Below are 26,499 nucleotides of genomic sequence, written 5' to 3' on the forward strand. Positions count from 1 at the left end.
TTCACCATATATGATTTTATTTTAAGCTTTTAAATCTCTGTTTTAGAGGCAGAAAAATAAACCACAGAAAAGAGTTAAATAAACTATGTGGTATCACAAAAAATATTTGCCTGGCATTCATAAAGTTAAGATTGTCAGTTTAAGTGCTAAGTCAATTCTAACTCATTCTTATTTATTGGAGCCTATTAAAAAGCTAACGACTACGCTATTCAGGCTCTATTTTTACGTAACATATTTTTATGTTGCTGAGTAAATTCTGTTTAGACATAGCTTTTGCTCGTATGAACTATTTTTGAGTAGATAAAAAGCAGTGAAACCAGTTCCCAACTCAGAGGCTTAAATTACCCACACAACTGAATAGCTGTGGATGTAAATACATGTTAGGATGAAAATGTAGAATTTGTCTATACTGTTTAGGAAACCAATTTTGTACTGAGTTCCAAATGTAGGGCTAGAAAATTACAATAAAATTTGATTTAGGCCAAAGTGAATAAACTGGAAGTCACAAAACTCTTAAGCCCCAGATTATCAAGTGGTTTTAAATAGGAGTCTATTAGGCTATTGGCTATAACTCTTGTTTTCTTAGCACCAAAGTGAATATAGTATTTATTTACATAGGATAGTTTAAATACACTACCAAATGAGGTTACTTACTTTTTGTTAAATGGGAGTGGACACTTTGCTATAGGAAGATCTCCCCTAAGGGCTTTGCCTCTGGGAGTTGCCCTCAACTGAAGTGAACATCCTCAGTAAAGATCACATCTCCCTTCCCTGTGGCAGCCTGAATGTAGGACTGGCTGATGCTGGCATATAAAAGTGGGCTCAGCCCCAAATTGGGGCAACTCTAAAGAGTCATCTCAGCTTTAGATTTCCAGTAGAAACAGCTGGAGATCGCCATTGAGACTGCAGCAGAGACCAACCTCTCCCAGTGCCAGGGGTGCTGTCTCCACTCCCCCATAAAATTGTTGGTCTCCAAAACATGTTTTAATAAACTTCTTTTACACTAATATCTATCTCACTGTCTCTTTCCTGGGAACCTGGACTACAATACAAACCATGCCTAATCAATGCAACTCAACATTAGTTGAAGTGAATCGACTTTCATTAAACTAGGAGTTAGGACAAACACAAAGATAAAATGGTGGTCTTGCCCTTTAAAAGCTGATGGTTATGATAAAGAAACAGAGATGTAAACACAGAATTACCATAAAGTGAGGCTAGAGGTGAAAAAGAGGTTAACTGCCCACCATTGTTGTTCACTTGCCCAGTGGTGTCTGACTCTTGGCAACCCGATGGACCACAGCATGCCAGGTCTCCCTGTCCCACATCATCTCCCTAAGTTTGCCCAGTTCATGTCCATTGCGTTGGTGATGTCATCCAGCCATCTCATCCTCTGACGCCCTCTCCTCCTTCTGAACTGACCACTTCTTCATGTTTGTTACTTCTGGAAGAACTACTGACTGCCCCATAAGCTCCTTATAACGCTCAAAGTCAGTCACCACCATAATTCTGGTTATTGCAGTGAAAGCCGGAATGATAAGTTCCAGGTTCAGGCAGAAGCATTTTTCAGCTGGAGGTTTATTCCTCCAGCTTTCTTCCAGTTTATTCCTCCTCTTTCTTTTTCCCTGTTATGGCAAACTGGAAGCCTCCAGCTGAAATTTCAGCATAATGAGATATAAGCAGTCTGCTTCATAGTGACCTTTGCATAGAAGAAAAAAATAAACCCTCTGATGTATGAAGCCTCAAGATCAGGTGGTTTGATGGTATAGGATGGCATAACCTAGTCCCTCAGCCCAGTCTGAATAACAGATGGCTACTTACTTATGCCCATTTGGTGAGGAAGGTAAGACTTGGAAGAAATTTCCCAGATCTCTGATATTTAAACTGAGTACTGAGTAATCTAGTTCCTACATAGGGAAGAGAATTGCTTTTTTTTGTTTGTTTTTTTCTTTTTTTTAGGAAGAAGAAATAGACCAATCAGCTAATCAGAACTGGTGAGTCAAGAAAAAATAAGCTTCTAAAGTTTGGACATTTAAACCAGCCTAGAGGACCTCCATCTGTCCAAACTGTGGTAAAATATGCAGTCTTTATGTGTGGGCACACTTTTCTGGGAAGGGTGTCTGCAAGAATGTTTAGAGCACAGTTTAGGTGAAATGCAGAGGTAAGAGATGTAAGCGAAAGAAAAAAAAAAAAGGACAAATGGCCTGAAATGAGGCCATAGAGCAAGAATTTATAAGGGACTTCACAAGTCCACTAAAGAAGCTTGGATTTATTTTAACCTAGGCAATTTATTAAACCAAAGATAGTACTCTGCAATTTCTTCTTGCCCAGTTCATTTTTACTGTAGTCCAAAGTAGGAAAAGTATCTCCTATGATTCTAAGGACAAAGTCTAAATTTTTACTTGGACCTAAGGACCTCTAGGGTCCAAGTCTTGCTAACTTCACCAATTATAGTAGCTGATGCCTTACTCTTAAAGAGGAACTATGTGAATTTGAAGCCATGCTCTACCAATAGCTACCTATGTGTTAGTTGGAATTCCCAGGTGGTGCTAGTGGTACCAGTGCAGGAGATGCAAGAGACATGGGTTCAATCCCTGGGTCGGTAAAGTCCCCTGGGGGAGGAAATGGCAACCACTCCAATACTCTTGCCTGAAAAATTCCACGGACAGAGGAGCCTGGCAGGCTACAGTCCATGGAGTCACAAAGAGTTGGACACGACTAGGCAACTGAACATGTGTTACTGTCAGCATCTGTAAAATAAAGATAATAACACTACTTACCTGAAAGGTTTGTAGAAAAGATTTAAATGAATAGATAGATGTAAACTATTCACATTTGAAAAAGTGCTGACACAGTTTATGGTCTCAAAGAGCTGAGAGTTCTGTGTTGATTCCTCAGCTTCTACACCTTACCATTCAGTTTCTGGGATAACATCTATTTATTCTTCAATTCACAGAATAGATGTTACTTTTTTTCTGAGAAGGATTCAGTGGTCCTCCAGCATTCAGTTAGGTGATTATCTATGCCCTTCCACAATACCTTGGAGTTTTGAGTAGACTGTCCTGAAATTTAATCATATCCGTACTTATGTATATCTCTATACAGACTCTGGTAAATGGAATGCTACTGAAGAATTTTCCTTAGAGGAGTAACATGCTATGTGTGTGTCTAAGGAATCACTCTGGCTGCTGGGTTGAGAATAAATTCCATGGAAGCAAGTCCCCAGGTCTGACAAGAGTTAGAAAGCAATTGCAAAGGTCTTGGTACGAGATGATGGAGACTTGGACTGGGGTAGGAGCAGTGTGATTTTGATCTACTGTTGTATCCTGGACATGTTTTTCAAATTTTATTTTATATTGGAGAATAGTTGACATGATGGATATATTTCGAAAGTGAAGCCACAGTTTTCTGATGGATTAGATGTGGTATGTGAAAGAAATAGAAGAGTCAAAAGTGATTCCAATTTTAAGGATGGAGTTATTATCTACTAAGAGAAGACTATGGTGGAACAGCTTTTGGGGAAAAAAATAGAGGAGTTCAGTTAGAATGTTGGATTTGGAGCACTTATTAGACATCCAACTGGAGATGGGAGTCAGTTGGATATACAAGAATGGATTTCAATAGACAAGTTGCTTAGAGATGTACATTTGTAAGCTGCCATCACATAGATGATCTTTTAAGCTCTCAGACCTTAGAGTACCAGGACAGTGAATGTAGGAGAAGAAGGAACTGACACTCAAATTTTGTACACCTCTGACATTTTAAGAGGTCAGGGAGCCAGAGAATGATCTGAGCTATAATAGTGCATTAAGCGAAAGGGAAAGAAAACTGAGAGCATAGCGTGGTGTATAAAGCAAGTAAAGAGAATTTGGGAGAAGATTCTTTTTTCTTCCTTTTTTTAGGAGAATAGGAAGTGGCTCAGTAGAGAGCAAAGAATAATGATGTCACAAAGGAAGGCGAGTGACAGTGCTTACTCACCAGAGTGCTTCCCCTGAGTTGGCAAGAGGGAGGAGATCTGACAGTCAAATGGAATGACCGGATATGGAGAGCGGCATGCACAGCTCTGGGGGAGGCGACGTCAACCCACTGCAGTCTTCTTGCCTGAGAAGCCCACGGACAGAGGAGCCCGGGGGACGACAGTCCATGGGGTTGCAAAAGAGTCGGACGTGACTTAGTGACCAAACAGCAAGGATAACGCACAGTTCACCTCTGAAGGCAACACAGCAAGGCCAGGTCTAGGGATGTAAGGCTGGTAGGTGGGGAAGGCGACAGAGGGAGTTTTCAAAGTTCCCCCCCTTAGCTCTTTCAGGTTTTTAGTCATCAGTGGAGCTTCAGTTTCCCTATGTTAGAACTATGTGCTCAGTCACTTCAGTAATTTCCGACTCTGAGCGACCCTATGGACCACAACCCACCAGGCTCCTTTGTCCATGGGATGCCCCAAGCAAGAATACTGGAGTGGTTGACATGCCCTCCTCCAGGGGATCTTCCCGACCCAGGGATCAAACCCGAGAATCTTATGTCTCCTGCATTGGCAGGCAGGTTCTTTACCACTCACGCCACCTGGGAAGCCCGTGTATAGAACTAAGAGATTAGAAATAGTATATTTCTGTGATTCTGTAAGTGGGTAGTAATTTCAGAAGTATACCCTCAAAAAGACTCAAGAGCTGACTATCAACTCTGCATATTTGATTAGTAGTAGAGAACTTATAAAGCAGAGTTATTACTACTATTATAATCTCAGAAAATGAAAACTGTCCCATGTTTTATTATATTTTGCTAACATGACATTCCCACAATTTCTGGCACATTTATGATTTCTATAGGAACAAGTGCAGAAACTGTCTTGGAGATTGACATAGCCCATCTGCTTTAAAAGAGCTTGTGTTATAAAATGCCATATTTTCTCCTAACATCCTTTCCTCACTGAAGTAGATTAAAAAGTTAGTATTATTAAGAAATCATCTTTTGAAATAAATATCTATGTAGGATCATGAAAAGTTTTCTTTAAACAGAAGTAGTTAGATTGCAGAAAGTTGGTTAGCTCAAGTTTTTTTTTTCTCTTAATTCAGGATCATTAGTGTTTGACTAATCATGAGTTCCTATTTTTCCTTTAACGATGAACTAAAAAAGTAATTTACAGTAACACAAGAAAATAAGAAAGAATACAACTTCTGCTCAAAGAAGACATGCTTTCCATTTCAAAATGCTGGCTTTTCCAGACCAAGGCTCCATTTAGGTTCTGAAGCCACTATAGATGAAAACAAGGGATTTTCAAAAATTATTATTATTCAGGTACAGTGTCTGAGAGGGAAAAATGCTGCCTTAAAATCTAGTGGGTTTTTGTTGTTGTTTACATCTTACCATTCAGTGTTTTTATTCTTTCAGGTAAAAAGATCTCACAACTTCTATGCAGATGAACTGCCTGCATTTCAATTTAAAGTAATGGTGTGAGCAATTTCACTCCATTACTTCCAGCTCCAATACGTTCATAGTGCCTGTGTTAATGCCTACCAACAAAACACGAAGGGAACAAAGGCTTCTAATTTGTATAATGGGCTTGAGTGAGATGGGCGCTTTCTCCTCATGGATGAACACACTAAGCGATTAAAAAATTTTATAACCCAGAAACATACGATATGTCAACATCACATGCCACTCTCAAGCAAACACACTGAAGAGAAGCAAAATCCTTTTCTTTATGGAGAGTGTCTTGTCAACACACAGTTACTAGGAAAATTCATTCATATTGCATATTTGCTGTATCAGTAGGTCACAGTTTTCTATGATACTGAGTCTGAGTATTTTTTCAAATGAATATAAGAAAACAGAAGCACAGTAAAGTTGAAACTTCTAATCTTTCAAAGCCAATTTGTGGTACAATTGTAAATAGTATCAACTGAGTCTGCTTGGATTAAAAGCTACCATAAAGCTTATGAAAGGAGCTAAGTAGCTCATGTGCTTGCAGTTGAATAGAGTAGTGTATAGAGGTTCATACAGCATAATCTGCCAAAGCATTTTAACAGGTAAGCATTGGGTAGAGTTTTCAGTTATTTCAAAGATTAACACTCAAATGTGTAGCCTGGCAGATAAACACAAATTAGACAGATGACTGCCCATATTATCTTCTGATCTCACTATGTATTTTTCCTATAAAGATCAGTGAGCATTTGAATTTATAGTATATTTGACTTTGTACCTTTTTTTATCAAAAGTATGTTCTATCAATATTTTCTGATTTGGAAATCAAAGCATGCAATGTAAATTACATTAAACAGGATGATTCAAAGTCTGTTGCAGATAATTTCAGCCACCATCTAAAACATGCAAGTGTATCTGATTACAACAGCCGAAAAAAATGGTATTCACTTGAAAGTTAGTCCAGGTAAATATTTCTTTCTATAACGTTTGTGCTAACCAGATCATGTTTCCAAATACATTCTTTGTTTGATAAGTGTAACAGACATGACAAATATTTTTTCATAATATTAAATAAGTTATATCTTTATGAATGCATACAAAGATATAAAAAGGGAAGTTCAAAGTCCACAGTCTTAAATTGCATGTTTAAATTAGATTCCTTTGGGCCATGCCTATCTGAAATTAATACAGTCCCTTAAATCTTTAGGAAAGCATTTGCTTTATTTGAAAATAGGCAATCTTATATTATAAATTGCTCACAATGTTATTTTCATATAATGTCAAAATATCTGTATATAACTGAAAAAATTTAGTGAATATGATAAACTATTTCTACACTTGACTAATGAATTATTACTTCATTATCAGGTTCATTAATTTGTTTATTCAACCAATATTTATTGAGTGATTATTACTCTATACAGTTGAAGACAGTAGAACAAAAGAGACAAAATCTGGCCTCATGGAGCTTACATGAAAGAAGATTGGAGGAATTAAATCAAATTCATTATGATTGCAATTGACATTAACCAAAATATTAAGTTAAGGTATAAAAAGTAAGGAAGAACAACTAGCAGAATCACAAATCACCCTTTTGTGTACACTAATCCATAAAACTAATACTTTGTTTAATCAGTACATTTTACTTTTTTAGTACATGGGAATATTTGCTGAATCAGTCTTCCTTTTTAAATATAAAAGTATTTTTAAAACTAAAATACATATAAAATTCAATAATAAATAAACACATAGCCCAGATAAAAAAAGGTTGCAAAATATTTGAACAAATATTTCACAAAAGAAGATGCATAGATGGCAAATAAGCATATGAAGAGATGCTCAATATCTCTTGGCATTAGAAACACTGTAAACAAGATACCACTAAATACCTATTGGAATGACTGAAATCTAAGAAATTGCTGGTGAGGAGTTCTCATTCACTGCTGCTGGGTATGCACATTGGTACAGACAGTTTGGAAGACGCAATTTCTTATAAAGCTGAACATAGTCTTACTGTATAAATCTGGCAGTGGAAATCCTCAGTATTTATCCAAGTGATTTGAAAACTTATATCCACACAAAAATCAGCATGTGAATGTTTAGAGCAGCTTTATTCATAATTACCAAACACTGGAAACAACCAAGATGTCCTTGAATGGGTGAATGGATAAACAAATTGTATATCCTGACACTTGCAATCATTTTCTGTGATAACAAAGGAATAAGCTATCAAGACATTTAAAAATATGGATGTCTTAAACGTACATTGCTAGTGAAAGAAGCCAGTCTAAAAAAGTTACATATCACATACTTCTTTATGACATTCTAGAAAGGTCAAAAGTAGAGATATCAGTGATTGTAAGACATTCGATGACTAGGAAGAGAGTTGAACATATACAGGAATTTTTTTTAAGGCAATAAAACCATTCTGTATGAAACTATATCCATTGGTCAAAATCTATAAAACTTTATAGCACAAGGAATGAACCTTAACATATGCAATTCAAAAACATAACCTAGGAGGTTAGGGAGTGGGGAGGGAGCAGGGGAGATACAAAAGCAGAATGCAAACTGTGACAAAAGAACCTAACTTTATCACAAATGTATGAAATGATTTTGAACAGGGTGATGGGAAAAGGTCCTGACATAAGGAATGCTAGAAATGAGTGGGATAAAACTAAAAGCAAAGGAACTGTATACAAATACTCTACTCTAGCTGATAAAGTAGCATCCCAATTGGGTACAGGTTAAAAATTCTGAAAACACTAATGTATGTATATTAGAAATGAACTTTTAAGTGAATGAATGACAGACTGGGGGAGGCCAGGTTTTTCATCATTAGGGTGAGAAGTTACAGATAAACAAGGGGAGAGGGCTAGAATAATGCATTTGGTAATGGATTAGAGCTGGAGACATCAGTGTGAAACATGTTTAACTTATACACAAGTTAATATACACCCATATATTTTTTGCTCTGTCAGCTGAGAGGACTTTATACTGAGAATACTTCAATAGCAAGGAGAACACCTATGGCTCAGATCTTGGTTTCTTATACCATTCAAATAAGAGGAACCAGGCATCGTTGTAGAAATAATTGCTTATAGGACTGGCACAGGAAATATTCAAGGTAAGCCAGCAGTATTTATACTACCAGAAACTAAAGAAGTACTCCAAAAAAAATTGTTTTTTGATTGATACTGCCATGTCAAAGGGACTTTGGAGTTAAGTCAAAAGAATTCCCCAAGCTGGCAAAATTTGAGCAACGAGATAAACGAAATGATAGTGGAGTACAACTGAAAATATAAAATGAATGAGTCTATAATGATATGACTAAATCACTGAATAAGAAGGTGAATAGACAAATATCCCTTATAGAATAATTCAGAATAATTTATGTAGATACTCCACTTCTAAGAAGAAAGAATATTAGTTGTCACTTTTTGTGTAGGGGCTGCACATAGGAACTTTTTTCCAAAGAGTAAAATATGGAAAGGAGGGAAAGGAATACCTTTAAATGGGGAAATCAAGCAAGTAATATCTCAGCCAGGTAATCAAGATTACCATCAATGGTGATACATCTGGTTTTTAATATGAACCATTGATATGATCTGATAAGAATGGCACTTGACCTCTCTGGTTTTTCACCCCAAATCCCATAACTCCAGTCTTATCATAAAGACAACATCAGACCAATTCCAACAGAGGATGTCCTACAAAATACTTGACCAGTACGTCTGTCAAAGTCATCAAAAACAAAGAAAGTCTGAGTAACTGTTACAGCCAACAGGAGCCTAAGAATAAATGATAAACAAAATATAATGTAGTATTCTGGATAGTATCCTGGGACAAAAAAAAGGACATTAGGTTAAAACTACAGAGATTAAAGTATGGTCTTCAGTTAAACAATAATCAAAAAAAATTTTTCCCACTTAATTTCAACAGACTTCTCTCTCTTGTTCTCACTCTGATCATTCTTACATTCAGGGAATACAAATAGTTATATAATCACAGCTATCAGAACACCCAGGGAATTGAGATTTCTCAGGAAACTGAGTATTCTACAGAAGGTGAAATATTAGTAAAATAAGATTCCCCACCTTTTCAAACAGTACATACTCAAGTTGATTTAATCTTTTCTTGATGACTCAAGGTCTCTAGGAATAATAGCTGGATACAGGAATTTTTTTTTTGGGGGGGGGGTTGTGCATTGTCCTAATTCCAACAACTTCTAAGACAGAGGCAGCATCCCTTTTTGAAAAAAGCATTTACATGCATGCAAAGGTACTATTCTCTTTTGGGAGCATTACATATGCCATACCCCTAGCTCACCACAGTCCCTCTTGGTTCTTTTTTTTTTTTTTTTTGAGTATTGTATTTATTTCTTATTTTATACAACTCTTACTCTTTACAAAAATGGTTATAATCATGCCCATAAAAGTGTAACCCATGGCATCTGAAAGCAAACACTCTTTGTAATTATTTAAAAGGGCCTTTTTAAAAATTATAATACAAAGGTCTGTGCTCTATAAGCAGTCCTCCACTGTGCATTATAACAATAAGGCTTACTTTTAATACAAAGACTAAGTGTTTGGGAGTTATGAGCCACTGGATTTAACAAACATCATCTTATAGTTGCTTTTTGCATCTTTTTTGTTTTTGGAATCCTCCACTTCATCAGGGTGCTCAGTAGCTTGGAGTTCTTCCTCTTGGTTCTTTATTAAAGTTCCTTCTCACTGTTCTGTCTGGTTCTGGACATAACTGGACTTCCCAGCGGTAAAGAATCTGGCTGCAGTACAGGAGATGTGGGTTTGATCCCTGGGTCAGGAATATCCCCTGGAGAAGGGCATAGCAAACCACTTCAGTATTCTTGCCTGAGAAACCCCACAGACAGAGGAGCCTGTAGGCTATAATCCATACGGTTGCAAAAGAGTCAGACATGACTTAACAACTAAACAATAACAATCACTGGGCATAACCATCTGGTCTTATCTGAGAATAACTATCGTGTTACATCTTGTAACTGCTCCTCACCTCTACTTGTTTCAATCAAGGCAAGGGTCATAATATCTCAGTACTGGGATACCACTAGGATAGACTTGGCAACTCCTGAGTCCTATTGGTCATGGGAAGGGCATTTCTGATACCCTTCCTTTTTTTTTTTTAATGCATCTTCTTTATTTTACTTTAATTTCAGAACAAAATAACCAAAACGTGATACACAACATCTAAAACCGATGTCAAATGTGGGAAGGGATAGGGCTTGAGGCTTGTGTATCCTGCTTTAGAAAGAAAATCAGGAATAAAACCAAGAGACATCAGCAGAGGGAATCAGGTGGGCCGGGGTCACTGGGGGAGCCATGGGAATGCCTATGAGAAAGGCATTTCTTGATGACTTTATATAAAATAATATCCACTATCAGGGGCTTCCCTGATGGCTTAGTGGGTACAGAATCCCCCTGAAAGGCAGATGATACGGGAGACCATGTGGAGGAGGTTATGCAGGATATGGCAAACCACTCCAGAATTCTTGCCTAAAAAAGTTCCATGGACTGAGGAGCCTCGCAGGCTACAGCCCAAAGGGTCACAAAGAGTCGGACACAATTGAGTGCTTAAGCACAATAACTGTCTAGCTCTTTTCCCTGATTTATTTTCTGTTGCACTTATTACCATGGGATTTATATGCTTGTTTACTTGTTTATTGTTTATCTTCCCATTTGAATGAAGTTCAACAAAAGCAGGCACCAGGCCTTCTAGTTCCCTGCTCTAAATCCATGCTTACAGTAGTCCTAGTTAATGAATATTTGTTAAATAAATGAAGATTGAACTTTCTAGGGTCAGCATGCTCCTGTGTGTTTCTGAAAAATTTTTGGAAGTCTCTTTGCTTTGTCCAATCAACTTCCTCTAGCCTCACAGAAGTTACAGCAAGCATTGATGAATTAGACTTAAATAAACTGTGGTTGATGATCTGTGATGATCTCAGATAAGGAGCTATCTAAATTGTGTGTATGGACTTTATGACATCAATGTTGGCCACTCAAAGGCCTTAAAAATTTCTTGGCCACATTCTGGAGGTTTTATGTGAAGCTATTAGATTGTTACACTATGAATTGAAAAACAGTTAACTGTTATTTTAATTCAATCCTGAAAAAATTCATGCACAGTACAGGAAGTATTCTTGGAAGCAAAAAATATATTCCAAAGCCAAATATAAGCTACTTTTTAAAAAAGTACTCTTTTAAAAAAATCACATATTTGTGTCCCTTTTAGTGTACTAAAGAGAGAATTAGATTAATATTGACAAATGTCACTAATTTTATTTTTCCCAAACATTTTCAGATCATAAATAATATGCCCATATCCATGGGAACCACAAGATAACAGATTTTTTTTTTCTTGAGGCCACATTGTCCCTATAAAAATATTTTTAACAGGATAAACTGCTACTCAATTTAGAATAGTGCAAAATGTATTTCCTTTTGGCAATAAGCATTATTTTCATTAATAGCCAAAACTGATCATTGTAAAATTCTTTTACCTTTTTATATAGTACTGTGCAGCTCAAGGTAGTATCACAAGGTCAGAATGAATATAAAACCCATCTTTATTCAAAATATATTAACAAAGACACAGGAACACTCTGTGCATCGCCCAACAATGAAACACACCAAAATGTCAGAACTGCTTTTATTATGGGAGAGTACCAATTGTTCTTAACACAAATCAAATATGTAATAAAAGAAATAAAATTACTTTTAGCTTCTTCACACACCTACTTATCTCACAAAATTTAAATATTCAGGGAGCTTGAACTTCTAGTCTTATTCTCCTCTTTTCCTTGGCACTCTAGGTTTAAAGACTTTTTCTTACATCTTACCTTTTGGAAAGGCCCACATTTGGCCATTCTCATGAATGTTACTCCATTCTCATGAAAAGTGGGTAATGTAAACAGAGAATGTTTCCTGAGCTGAATTCCTTCCAGTTCTATTGTCTCTTTCTATTTATAATGGAAAAACAACAATAAAAAAAAAAGATCGAATTGTGCCCAGGCAGCAGCCTCTTTTACTTTAGCTGCTTGGTCCCTCCTATGGAGATGAAGTGACCCAAGATGGCAACGTGCCTCGTGGTTAACTACTTACAGGAGTCATTTTCTCACACTCAGATTCAGAACACAGGTCTGATGAAGTCAAGGAATGTTTACTTCACCGTTATCAATTCCAGTTCAGGAGCCTAAGGAAAATAAGTAGAAAAGGAGAAGATGTGAACATACAGAAATACACGTCAGCACAAAACTATGAAATGCACATGCAAAAAATGTTAATATCTGAAGCAGACAACTCTTAAGAGAATTCTATGGGAATTTCCCATACAAATTCTAAGAGAATTTACTTTTATTTAGGATTTGCTGCCCACTTTATTGGAGAAAGCAATGGCACCCCACTCCAGTACTCTTGCCTGGAAAATCCCATGGACAGAGGAGCCTGATAGGCTGCAGTCCATAGGGGTCGCTAAGAGTCAGACACGACTGAGTGACTTCACTTTCACTTTTCACTTCCATGCATTGGAGAAGGAAATGGCAACCTACTCCATTGTTCTTGCCTGGAGAATCCCAGGCACGGGGGAGCCTGGTGGGCTGCTGACTCTGGGGTCGCACACAGTCAGACATGACTGAAGCAACTCAGCAGCAGCAGCAGCAGCAGCCCACCACATGGGCTACCCAGGTGGCTCAGAGGTAAAGAATCTGCTTACAACGTAGACTCAGGTTCAGTCCCCGAGTTGAGAAGATTCCCTGATGAAGGAAACAGCAACCCATTCCAATATTCTTTCCTGGAAAATTCCATGGTAAGAGGAGTCTGGTGGGCTACAGTTCATGAGGTTGGAAAGAGCTGAACACAACTGAGCATGCAGCATGTACATTACAGTAGTTCACTGTCCATACACATTTATGCTGTGCTAATATGGTACTGCAAAGAGATCAAGCCAGTGGATTCTAAAGGAAATCAGTCCTGAATATTCATTGGAAGGGCTGATGCTGAAGCTCCAATACTTGGGCCACCTGATACAAAGAACTGACTCATTGGAAAAGACACTGATGCTGGGAAAGATTGAAGGCAAGAGGAGAAGGGGATGAGAGAGGATGAGATGGTTGGATGGCATCACCAACTTGATGGCCATGAGTTTGAATAAACTCTGGGAGTTGGTGATGAACAGGGAAACCTGCTGTGCTGCAGTCCATGGGATCACAAAGAGTTGGACACGACTGAGTGACTGAACTGAACTGAATATGGTATTGAGATTCAATTGCCCAGAGAGGAACTATAATATGTAACCTCTCCCTCCTCTTGCATCTGGATGTGGTTGTATCACTATTCCTCAGCAATGAAATGTGTGCAGAAGTAATATGGATCTCTTCCAGGTCAGGGAATTTGAGGATGAGGTGGACCGTCCATTCACTGGCTGCTTACAAAAGATGATGAGGTCCTTAGGGATAATGGAATTATGATTATAATAAGATTGGCCTTGGAACCCTATGAACTACCACATGAAGACCTGGCAGTCAACCAGTAAGATCTTCACTGAATTATTACTTGAAGGAAACATACACTTCTGCTTTAAGCTACTGTAACTTGGGAGTTTATCTGTTATAACTGCTAGTACTAACCTAACACACACTTTTTCCCATACAAGTTTAGGATTTCATTCCTGGTTGAAATCTCACTCTTTCTGGTATACCATGTTCAAGTCTCCATTCTTCAAAGAAGAGTTATCTGATGGTTCCAACTTCTACTGATTTTTCCTTCCCTGATTTCCCCCATATTGTCTATGCTATGGTCCAGTGGTTGTCAAACCTGGAAAGACACTGAAATCAACTTGGTAAATTTTCACACACAAAAAAACTCAAACCTCACTTGACCTCAAGATTCAATTTTCTGATGATGCAAAATTGTGGATATGCACTTTTGAAAGCTCTCCAGAAGATGCTGACACACTCAGATTTGGAAACTTCTGGCATGTAAGAAATTTAAAGGTTTTCATTTTCATTCTTTTTGTTCTTCTCATTATTACTTGGGAGAGTCAACAATTTTAAATGAATAAATATCCATCCTTATTCACAGTGCACAAAGATTTTCCCATGTGTGAAGCAGCTTCATCTCAAAAGAGTACTTTCAAAACTCTTGAGGAAGACCACATGCCTTCATGATGTACCTCTTATAGGGGACCCAAAGCTGGATTTCATATTTACCTCCTTTTAAGAAAACTATCTTATACATACCTTCAAATTTGGGGATAAATGGCTAATATCTAAAACAATTTTGTTAATTAGAAGATGGATTGAATGTATTCTCATGCTTTCATATTCGCCTTCTTCTAGTAAGTAATAATATCCTGAAAGACAGGGTTTTGTCTTAAGAATTCTAATTTAATTTTTGTCTCCCCAGACTTCCCAAATTTATGAAGACTGAAGGAGTCATACTATTCCTCTATTCTCTTCATTTTTTAATGCAAAACATTCAGCTTCATATGAAGTCTCACCCATTAATTTTTGGGAGTCCCTAAGAAAGTTTGTCATGTTGTTATGTTGTATGTTTCTATGAGAACTTGAAGAACCAAGGTACTTAAAGGTTAAAGAAATAACTTTCTCTTGGGCATCATAGGGGCATTATTGTTCATTCTAGTATATTATGAAGACCTTCATGGAAACAACTCTTCCCTTAAGTTAGGCTTCAACTCCTAGAGGTAGACCAGAAGACCAATATTTGTTCCCTACAGTCATTTCTATTTTCCTTCCTATAGGCAATGAACTGCTTCCTTCTAGATCCTTTGACTTCCACTGTCAAAGCCACACACACAAATAAACTCCTCTTTGTCTGCTTACCTACAGAAAGAGATGTAAGAGAGACCAACAGAATGTTAATAAGTAGTTAAACTAAATTTACATTTACATTGTTGATGGCAGTGATTTTAGTATTATGTCTCTAAGTTATTCACATCATGAATATTTAATATTGACTGGATATCTATAACATAGATATGAGTTTAATTTTGTAGATTTTATACTTTTCTATTAAATATGAATAGAATATTATTCACAAATCTAATCCTTGAATTTCTCTATTGGTCATAACTTACATACAACAGATGTGTACACTCTTAGGGACAGGCATAATAAGGTTACATTTATTTTTTATTACCTTCAAGTGGTCTGTACCTTTAAAGTTATCCTTAAAATATTAATAATTTTATATTTTAATATCAGAGCTTCAAATTTCCTTGTTCTACCAAATGAGTTTCATTCTGTACTGAATTTTTTTGGAGTGTTTCATATGTTCACTAGCCTTATATACATTTTCATCAGCTTTGGCTTGAGATATTTTAAGCTACAATGACCGAAATTTAGTTTAAAATTAGGTTAGTTGGTTTCCCAGTCCCCAGTCCTTGTGTCTCCCAAAGTCAGATAATAGTTAAGTTGGTTTCCTTTTCTAAGTTAACATGCCTGGTAGTGATTTAACTTTTTTTTTCATAAGTAACTGCTCTTTTAGGGAAAATATTCTTGCTTCATCAGGCAAACACAGGCCAAAACAGAAACCACATTTTCCCCCCCAAGATCATAAAAGGAGACTAATTTCTAGGCTTCTGTTTACTAGTTCCTTGTCATATAATCTTAGTCGGCTATGTTATATAGGTGATGATATAAATATCACGATTATTTGCTTTCATTCAATTAGGAAACTGACCTAGGTCTTCCCTGGCCAGAAACACCATTCTACAAAATATCATCTTAAATATCAATACTGCTGCTAAGTCGCTTCAGTCGTGTCCGACTCTGTGTGACCCCAGAAACAGCAGCCCACCAGGCTCCCCCGTGTCTGGGATTCTCCAGGCAAGAACACTGGAGTGGGTTGCCATTTCCTTCTCCAATGCGTGAAAGTGAAAAGTGAAAGTGAAGTCACTCAGTCGTGTCTGACTCTTAGCAACCCCATGGACTGCAGCCTACCAGGCTCCTCCGTCCATGGGATTTTCCAGGCAAGAATACTGGAGTGGGGTGCCATTGCCTTCTCCTACTGGCTCTCAATTATGATATGGCCATTTTCTGACATGTGCTAAACATTTCTGTTTCCTCATGTCTTATATTTACTATGGTTGTTAGAGTCAGTTCTAAGTTCAATAAAAGTATAAAGCTCCCGTCCCACTGTTTATTTCAAGATTCTCAGTACATGTTAGTTATTATCTCCTATCTTTAAAAGAAGGTAATTATACAGTTTTATAACTAAAGCATCCAGATTTTGTAAATAAAGTTCAGATCTTTTAATTATGCAACTGCGCCTGTTGAATTTAAGACATTTAGTCACATGTTCTAACAGTTTACTTAATTATTGCTCAGCAATTTACTGCTTTCTTATGCTCTCATCTGCCAGTGAAATAGAGAAATCTTCCATTCTGTAGTAAACTCATGGAGCGTTTTCCTTGTGGTTTAAGAACAGCCCGACATACTGGCTATTTTTAAAAGCTCATGATAGTTGCTATCTGCCCTGGAACACATTGAAAACATAGCTCTGAATAGAAACTAACAGAAGCTGTATCTCATGATTCTAACTTAGGGGTAATTGCACATTTTAGAGGAATTGAAAAATAATTAAAATCTTCCTTCAAAATGGAGTGGTTTATCCTGAACATGTTATACCAGATGTGCATACAACCAAAAAAAAAAATCAATTTCTTCTCAGAAACCTTAGGAATATTTTCGAATGGATAGAGAAAAATATAAAACTGTGATTGAATGTTATAATGACTCCCATGTGAATTATTTGGTCTCTATGAGAATAGAGGGATACAGAGAAAATTTATAAAATTTCAGCTCCTGGTACAGCCTTCTCTAAAACTTACTTTTTATTCAGGGTTGTTGTGAACCTCATTTGAGCCAAAGTATGTGAAAGTTCATTGTAAACTATAAAGCATTTTCCATATAACTGAGTAACTGTTCATAGAAAATGAGTTCAAACATGAATAAAAAGAATTTGGTGATCTTAAAATCTACATACCATCCAATAAACATATAAGACTCTTTGGTGAGTGATTCTAAACAGAAGTCTCAAGTCTCATTCAGAATTTTTAAATCAGTTTCAATCTCAAGCTGTATTCCAAAGAATCTATTCTCTTTCCTCTGAGTTCTTCTATGCAGATTTGCACCCAAAGTCATTACTACTTTTCATGCAGTACTCTGGAGTAGGGTCCATAACTGCTTTCCTATTTCTTTCACCTCTCTTTAAAATTCTGCTGGCAGCCAACTGCAACTATAATCAAAGCAATGGGCCAGTTCAAGTGTTTGCAAAAGCATAGCGTTTTGTTATGCAATTGAAAAATAAATACGGCTTTATCTTTCCAACCATCCAGCTTTGTTTCTGCCAAAGAGTGGTAAAAGTGAAAAGGAAAATATTTGTGGGAAAATGGGTGAAAATAATGAGAAATGTAGCAGATACAGATGGTATCGCTCAAGTTAGAGATTTCCTAATTTGGAAATTTTATGAAAATAGGTTGGCTGGCCTCTTCAGCAATACCTTGCAAAGTAAGTAGTTCCATAGGTTAAGGCAGACCTCAGTTTTGCAGCCCCAGAAATATGATTTTTGTCATTGCTACTCTAAATAACAGGCTTCAGCAAATTGATTCATGCCAAGCACAGTCATCAGATTCTGACCTGAATGTCCCTGAATTCTTTACAAAGAAAAGCATGAGTGTGAGCAGTTATGTCAGTGGCTCAATATATCCCTCCCTCTAGAAGCAAATTTGTACAAAAAGTTCAATTATACTAGAAGGTTACTTGGTGAGCAAGGGAAAGGAAAAAGTGAAACTTGGTTCAGTCCAACTCCAGACATTGCTTAGCACCAAGTATACTAAGACGAATAAGACAAGATTGTACACTTAGGAGATCAATGAAGTGGGGAACCAAAACATAAACACATTCTTTTCTATCAGCCAGGGCTCTTAGCTGCAAGTGACTGAAACCAACTGTAACTTTTTCATGCATAATAGTTTATTAAAACTAGGAAAGAGTTTTTCCAGGAATTGCTAAATAATGATGTCAGGGCCATGTAAAAAGGAGTAATGCCCCAAATCACACAGGAGAACCAGTATGATGGGGACACCACTGCCAACATCTCCAAGCAAAAAACACTGCTCCTCACCCTCTTTAACTCACTTGAATGGTACACTGCCGCTGCCCCACTGCCAGCTGTCTTGTGCCATTGTGACCCCAGGAGCTTGAGATTCTTTCTGACAGCAATGCTAGTTCCTACTTGGTTGGTACAACTAATTAGTGGGACCTCTATTATGTGTTTGCACATCACCTGTAAGGGAGCCTGGGTAAGAAAACATCTGGCATTTTCAACTCCTGTGGGACATTAGGCACTGGTTCCCTCAATATGGATGTAGTTCTCAAGCAGAAGGAAGTCGAATTCTGCGCAACCATTGACAATGGTCAATGTCTTCTACAGTTTCAATGTAGTAAGGGAAGTATAATAGTAGAAGCATATATGAAGCTCTATGAAGGCAGAATATACTCATCAATGAACTGGCAAGATTATTTTCACTGTTATGGCTAAAAACTAATAATCCCAAACATTCATCCCCATTAAAGTCAAGACAAAGAAGCAACAGCAAGAACTGACATCAGCCTAGTACACAGGTAGTTCAAAATATCCTTACAAGGAATAAATTATTCTTTTCATTTGCAAATGTAGATGCCAAACTTCAGTCAGATCAAGAAACTGTACTCATATTGTCAACTGATAAACAACGGAAAAAGGTGCCACGTCAGGCATGTCTGGTTGTAACATATCTTTTTATAGTGTATCAAATGCATTTTAAAGATGTTTTCGGTTCTGCTCATCCCATCTAGGATTGACCAAAGTCAGGAGGACTGTCTCATGATAACTAAACACATGAGAGTGATTGACAATTTTGAATGTTGAATACTGAAGATCATGCCCTCTTCTCTGAGCAGTGTTGAAAGTCCAAAAGACCTAATCTTATAATTCTTTTTTTCTGGACATCATGTAGATAATGCTTTCAAGCTAGTACATTCTCTATTCACACACATATATCCTAACTAGGTGGATGATTTCTTTAAAAGTCCATCACAGTTCAGTAATAAAATGTAGCTCAGGTACCTGAATTAACCTTGAGTATTTCCCAATTCTCCTATGACCCACATTTACAAAGTTTATCACAGGGTGGGAATAACTCTTACATGTGACTAAGCTTTTGTTTTATATATTGATTCATAACAGCTTTTGTTCCAGAAAATACATTTATTTCTAATTACTACAAGTACCTACAGTTGCATTTCACTGCAGCCTATGTTCAGAACATAATCTCTGTATAAACTTTAGACCTGCACATGTCCATAATCGCAGAAAACTATGCTCCAGAATAAAAAGCACATCAACTCTGCCAACAACCAACAGAATCATCTGCCTGTCAAATGTGAGATTCCTCCCTGTTCCTTCCTCCCGTTTTCTTCTCCACTGGAGGTGGCTGACTCCCTGTGAATTACATTTCCCAGATTCCCCTTCCCAGTAGCTTCTCATGGGCTCTGATGATGGTAGGGACTAACAAAAATCTGGAAGGCAAAAAACGAGATGGATGCAGAATATTTCTTCTCTAACTTTCTTTTGGATTTGCACCTTGGTGACCCTAGATTCCACTAAGACTCTAATAACACTTTTCATTCCTTTATTGTTTCAACTCAAGAAAGTTTAGTGGCGTTCAGATGCTGCTAAGCTCTGGACTGCCTCATTGTCCCCTATTTGCCTTATTGCTCTTCCACCCTCTTTGTAAAATCTTCATAATACAGTCTCTTGATTTGGATACTTGATATTGGTTCTGGTTTTCCCAACTGACCTCTGATTGATACTTCTCCCAATAGAATATAAATTGCAAATGAAAAGAAATATATGACTGCTGAAATAAATAGAAAATATGAAATAATTAAATAAATAATTTTGAAAGTGCATGCAAGAAAAAAGGGGGTGATTATAAATGACAAATTAAATCTTAAAGATTTAAAAGTCCTTGCCCATCCAACTGATAATAATAGGCTAACTGAGACAAAGCAATAGAAATTGAGACAACAGTAATGGGAACGGGGGGAAACCTGTTTGATTGGCTAACAATCGGCATCAATTAATTCCAGAGGTATACAGGGGTTTGAGAACATAAGGTCTAAAAGAAGAAAAAGGATAGTTCTGGTCAACCCAATATCAGAAGCCTTATTCCATTCCTTAAGCTCAAGACCCATGTAGATCTTCAGTTGCAAAAATGTATGGCAAAGCAACAGGATGATGCTGCAGTTAGTTGAAGATCTCTCTAGAAACTTCCAGAGATATGCAAGAAAAGAAGTCACCTGCCTCAGCAGAGGTGCCATGGAGAATAATCTTGGTTGAGAATGATGCCCAATAAGCTGTATATCAGCAAGGTGGAGAAGAGTCTCCTTAGTTTTAAGCGTTTGTTAGAACAACACATCTTAAAGTTTTATGAAAAAGTTTCCAGAGATTAACTATAAGATTGAACTCCTCCTAGTGACTTACATGTTACAAAGTAAAACACTTGTGGAAAAGTACTCTTAGGGTATACTTCTTTCTTCCTTTATAGGAAAGTCACAATGATAAAATAGTCAACAATAAAAAAAAAAGATAAAAATTCATCTTAAACTTGTGCTTACAAAAACCCCATGAATCTCTTTACTAAGATTTCCCCAAGAGGGATGATAACATTTATTTTGCAGTCCCACAAACAACCCAAGAAAGTTGCAGTTGTTCTACATCTTTAGCTGTACTTGGGATTATCAGTCTTTGAATTTTAATCATGCTAATAAATCTTTAGTTACATTTCAATGTGGTTTAAACATACACTTCTTTAAAGAATAAAGATGTTAAGCATTTTAAATGCTTTTTACATGCAATTCATATATCCTTTTTTGGTAAAATGTCTATTCAATCTTTTGCCCATTTTGTACTAAATTATTTTATTTTGTGTAATAAAAAAAAGCTCATCTTAAGTATTTTAAGTTTTGTTGTTGTTGTTATTCAGTCGCTAAGTTATGTCCACTTCTGCAACCCCACGGAATATAGCACGCCAGTCTCCCCAGTCCTTCACTGTCTCCCAGAGTTTGCTCAAATTCATATCCATTGAGTCAGTGATACTATCTAACCATCTCATCCTATGCTGCACCTTTCTCCTTTTGTCTTCAATCTTGCCTAGCATCAGGGACTTTTCCAATGAGTCGGTTCTTCACATCAGGTGGCCAAAATATTGGAGCTTCAGCTTCAGCCTCAGTCTTTCCAATAAATAGTCAGAATTGATTTCCTTTAGGATTGACTGGTTTGATCTCCTTGTGGTCCAAAGGACTCCCAGGAGTCTTCTCCAGTACTACAATTCAAAAGAATCAATTGTCTGGCACTCAGCCTTCTCCTATGGTCCAATTCTCAGCTTTAAGAAATAACAAATTATTGGAGCTCTATGGAATTGACATTCATGTTAATTACTATTTAAGAGTTATTTGGAGATTTCAGTTGAAACTTGAAAAATTTGAGAAGTGCTGTGAATGGCATCGGCCAATAGCTCAACAGTTACAACTCTGCCATTACCTCCTCTTACCTATGAACAGAAAAATATTCTTAAAGTAAACAGGAGAAGGGTATGGCAACCCACTCTAGTATTCTTGTCTGGAGAATCCCATGGACAGAGGAGCCTGACAGGATACAGTCCATGGAGTTGCACAGAGTCGGACATGACTGAAGTGACTAAACACAATAGTCTAAAAAAAAAAGAAAAAAAAAAAGCCAGACACTAAAAGATAAAACTTTAGTAAGATTTTTAAAAGTTACAAGTGGTATGAGGATACATGTGGGAAACGTAGCCTCTCTAGATATGATTTATGAGAAAGTGAAGAGGCACTCCACATAGCTCTAGAATATGAGGATTCAATAGTGTATCGGGGTGGGAGGTGACTCTCAAAAAATGAATTACTATGTTTGTTTCACCAATATCAGAGGTTTAAAGACATTTCTTTCGGTGGAGCTAGCAAATAATAAAAATGGAAATCAATCCTAGGTACAAAAATATCAACATGTTGAACTTCTTAAATGATATAGAAATGGTTCCTTTATCCAAAGAAACTTACTTTATTCATTTGATTCATTTCACTCATTTTTTTTCCCTTTAGCCAGACAAGGGCATTCTCTTAATAACTATGTGAAAACAAAAGATTGTTCAGCTTCAATTGACTCTTACTTAAAAACTTATGAAATTAACGTAATGGAAATTTACCATAAGCCAAGACACAAACTAAAGGTTTGCAAAACACACAAAAAGTCATGTCTCAAAAAAAAAAAAAGTCATGTCTCCTTTCTTTACTAAAAAACTCATTGCTCATCCAACCATGTAGAGCTGTAAACCATACTTCAGTTAAATAGCATAGTATAGTGAAGGGCAGTACATTTCAACTGTATAAAGTGCATCAGAGCATTACCCACAGCAAGTGTGATGGAAGAGGTTGATTGCCTTTGGGAGTGCAACTATTTTGACGCTACCTACATGAGGCAAGAACACTGCTGTTACAGCCACATACTGCGGCTATTGTTAGAAATTCTGACTGTCTGCATTTAGCAACTGAGAATATGAAAACAAACATGTTTCCAACTAAAACAATAGTCAAAGTAACCTTTTCAATTGAATTGTTGCTTGCAATAATGGAACGGTAGTACATACCACGCTGCGTATTTGCAGTCATTTCAGCTGCTTCTTTCACTGAATATGCTCTACACATCTTTAACAGAAATCTTTAAAAAAAAAAAATCAGATTACTTGGCAGTCTTTGCAGTTCCCTGGTGCTTTTATTTATCTTGACGGCTGTATCTATAATTGACACAAGAAAGCAGGAACTAAGAGGGTATAACTACGAGGACTAGAGGATGAAAGAGGGTCCCAATGGGTCGTGGATTCAGGTGCAGGACTTTAGGGCAGTGTGCCTTTGGACCACTGACTGTATCTGACTGGATCACTCTGGACGAATATCAAAATTCATAGTGATATCCTTATGTTTCCAGGCCAACCTTTCTCAAAGATTTGGGTGGTGAGCTTAACAGCGAACCTGGCTTAGCTTTGCTGGCACTTACTATTTTGAGAAAATACTCAAAGGTCCTTCCTGTCATAAAACACTGGATAGAGGAAAGCTAGGAAAAGTCCAACTTTAATTTCATGAATTTGCACTTGCAAAAACACATATCTTCACCAAAAATTAAGAAGACTTGAGAATTTGGCTCCAGGCAAAATTCCACTCCTGGGACAGCAGGATTGAATGCAGATTTCTGCTGTGGGCAAAACCTCACTATTATTTCTAGACAATGGGGCTTTCTGTAGTGAAAACGGTGGTGCTCTGCACATAGGATGGCCACCGGCCAGTTCCCAGTTTTCTCCAGTGAATTTGCCAGATTGGCTAAAGGAAAGAATATTTTCACACAGACTGGTAATATGTCTGATGAAACCTGGGGGGAAATTAATGCAGTTAACTTTAAAAAAAAAAAAAAAGCTGAGGATCTGAAAGCTCAGAAAAAATATATTAAATTACTTCCAAGGAGTAGAGTAGAAGCTCAACTTTTCTTTACAATCTGGAGGAAAATCACCATCCAGTAAGCTCTGCACTGGGTTGATGTCCTCAGGGTGATTTAGCTCAGTGCTTCTCTCACTTTATTGTTCATATTGAATCACCTGAGGGTCTTCTTCATCTCCAGATTCTCACTCTGGAGGTCTGGAGGTAGACTGAGACTATACATTTTAACAAGTTCCATGTGATACTGGCCTGGCTGGTCTTCCCACCATGCTTTGAGTAAAAAGGATTTAGATGATTATATGATCATTCACCTAAGCATTTGGTTCATGACAACTCAATACAATAGTCCTTCCACATCCAGGGGGATACATTTTGAGACCCCAAGGTGGATGCTAGAAATCAGATAGTACCTAAGCTTACATATCCTAGGGTTTTTTTTTCATATATATATATATATCTGATAAAGTTTAATTAGGTACAGTAAGAGATTAACCATAACAATTAATATAAAATAAAACAATTAAGACAATATACTACAATAAAATTTATGTGAATGTGCCCTCTCTCACAATATCTTATTGTTCAAATTGAATGCCTTTTCTATTGTAACTAAACCCCACATACTGTGGCTGTAACTTTTCTTTATTTTACAGAGTTGGGTAAAATTAACAGGAGCTTCATAAATAAATATTGGTCAAAACAAATTCAGTCTTAGAAAAGCTAGTTCCATTTAATCTTTAACAAATGTAAAGAATATGAATGCGTTATACTATGTAAAAAATATAGATGCTGTAATCACTTTGCTGAGTAGCAGAAATTAATACAACATTGTAAATTAACTCTACTTCAATAAAGTAAATATTTAAAAAAAGAAAATGGATTCTGTGAATCTTACATCTAGGCTGATTGAGAAAGGATCAAGCTACTAATTTAATCTTTCAAAGTATGTTCTTTTGCACATCATATCCCTGATTTCAAGTGGCTGTAACTTTGCAGTTTAGGCTCTGCCAGCAAAATAAGCACGGATTTCTTTTTCCTGCTTCATAATTTCATGGAAAGAAGATTTGTTCTTACTGTAGATCTTAGCAACCTCAGTGTATTCTTTCCTTATTAAGTTGCAAAGTCTACAGCATCCCTTCAGCATATCCGAATTGCCAGCATCACTATTCTTGCTGTTTGAGACCATTCTTGAGTGAAATAAGGGTTACTAGAACACAAACACTGTGGTGGATGCCTCAACAGTTCATTGGATAACTGGGATGGCTACTAAGAGAGTACCTCATGGGATATAGGAGACAAAGTGATGATTCACGTGATGAGTGGGAGGGAGATGGTGGGAGATTTCATCACACCGCTCAGAAAAGCAAGCAATTTAAAACTTATGAGCTGTTTATTTCTGAAATTTTACATTTAATATTTTCAGGCCAAGGATGACCACGGGTAACTGAAACCGTGGGAAGTGAAACCACAGATAAGGGAGGGACTACTGTATACTTAATCAACTAAAGAGAACAACTGACTGAAGAATGATGTTATTGAAAAAGGTGCCTACATACCATGCACCACAACTCAGCAATTAAAAGGCATAAGTTGGAGAGATTTCCAGGGAATTATGCTCAGTGAGAAAAGTAGGGTTCGATCCCTGGGTCGAGAAGATCCCCTGGGGAAAGGCATGGCAACCCATTCCAGTATTCTTGCCTGGAGAATCCCATGGACAGAGGAGCCCGGTGGGCTACAGTCCATGGTGTCACAAAGAGTCAGACATGACTGAAGAAACAGTACAGCATCGGTTAAGGATGAAGGTGGGTGTAATTATATGCAGATATTGAATTAGAAGCTAAGGGTATACAGATAAACCAGAAGATTCGTATGTATAATATAATATCCTCACCTTACAGATGACAAAGGTACAATTCAGACCCTTGTCACTGTTAAATTACAAAATATCTTTGAGGAATACTCAATTTTATTTCCAATTCACTCTTTATTCTACCACTTAATCTCTACATAATGCATATGACTTACTGGGCTCTATTGCAATGCAAAGCTCTTTTTCAAACTTCAAATTTTGTGAAATTTATTTAAAACATCAAAATATACTCATCTGAAATGTAACTCAAGTTTCTAAAACTAGCAAATATTTCAAATTTGTAAAGATATATCCTAATTATTTATTAGGCTTATAGTCTCACATAGAATCCTCCTTAGAGAAGTAGGGCAGATAACAGTTATCCCACTTCCCAGGTGGTACAGTGTTAAAGGATCTGCCTGCCAAAGCAGGAGATGCAGATTTGATCCCTAGGTTGGGAAGATCCCCTGGAGAAATGAATGACAACCCATTCCAGTATTCTTGCCTAGGAAATTCCATGAACAGAGGGGCCTGATGGGCTTCAGTCCATGGTATCACAAGTCAGACATACCTGAACACACATAGACAAAATTCATCCCAGCATCTCTTGCTAGGGCTTTGCGATCAA

The sequence above is a fragment of the Muntiacus reevesi genome, chromosome 12 (genome assembly GCF_963930625.1).
Source record: "Muntiacus reevesi chromosome 12, mMunRee1.1, whole genome shotgun sequence".
Lineage (NCBI taxonomy): Eukaryota > Metazoa > Chordata > Mammalia > Artiodactyla > Cervidae > Muntiacus > Muntiacus reevesi.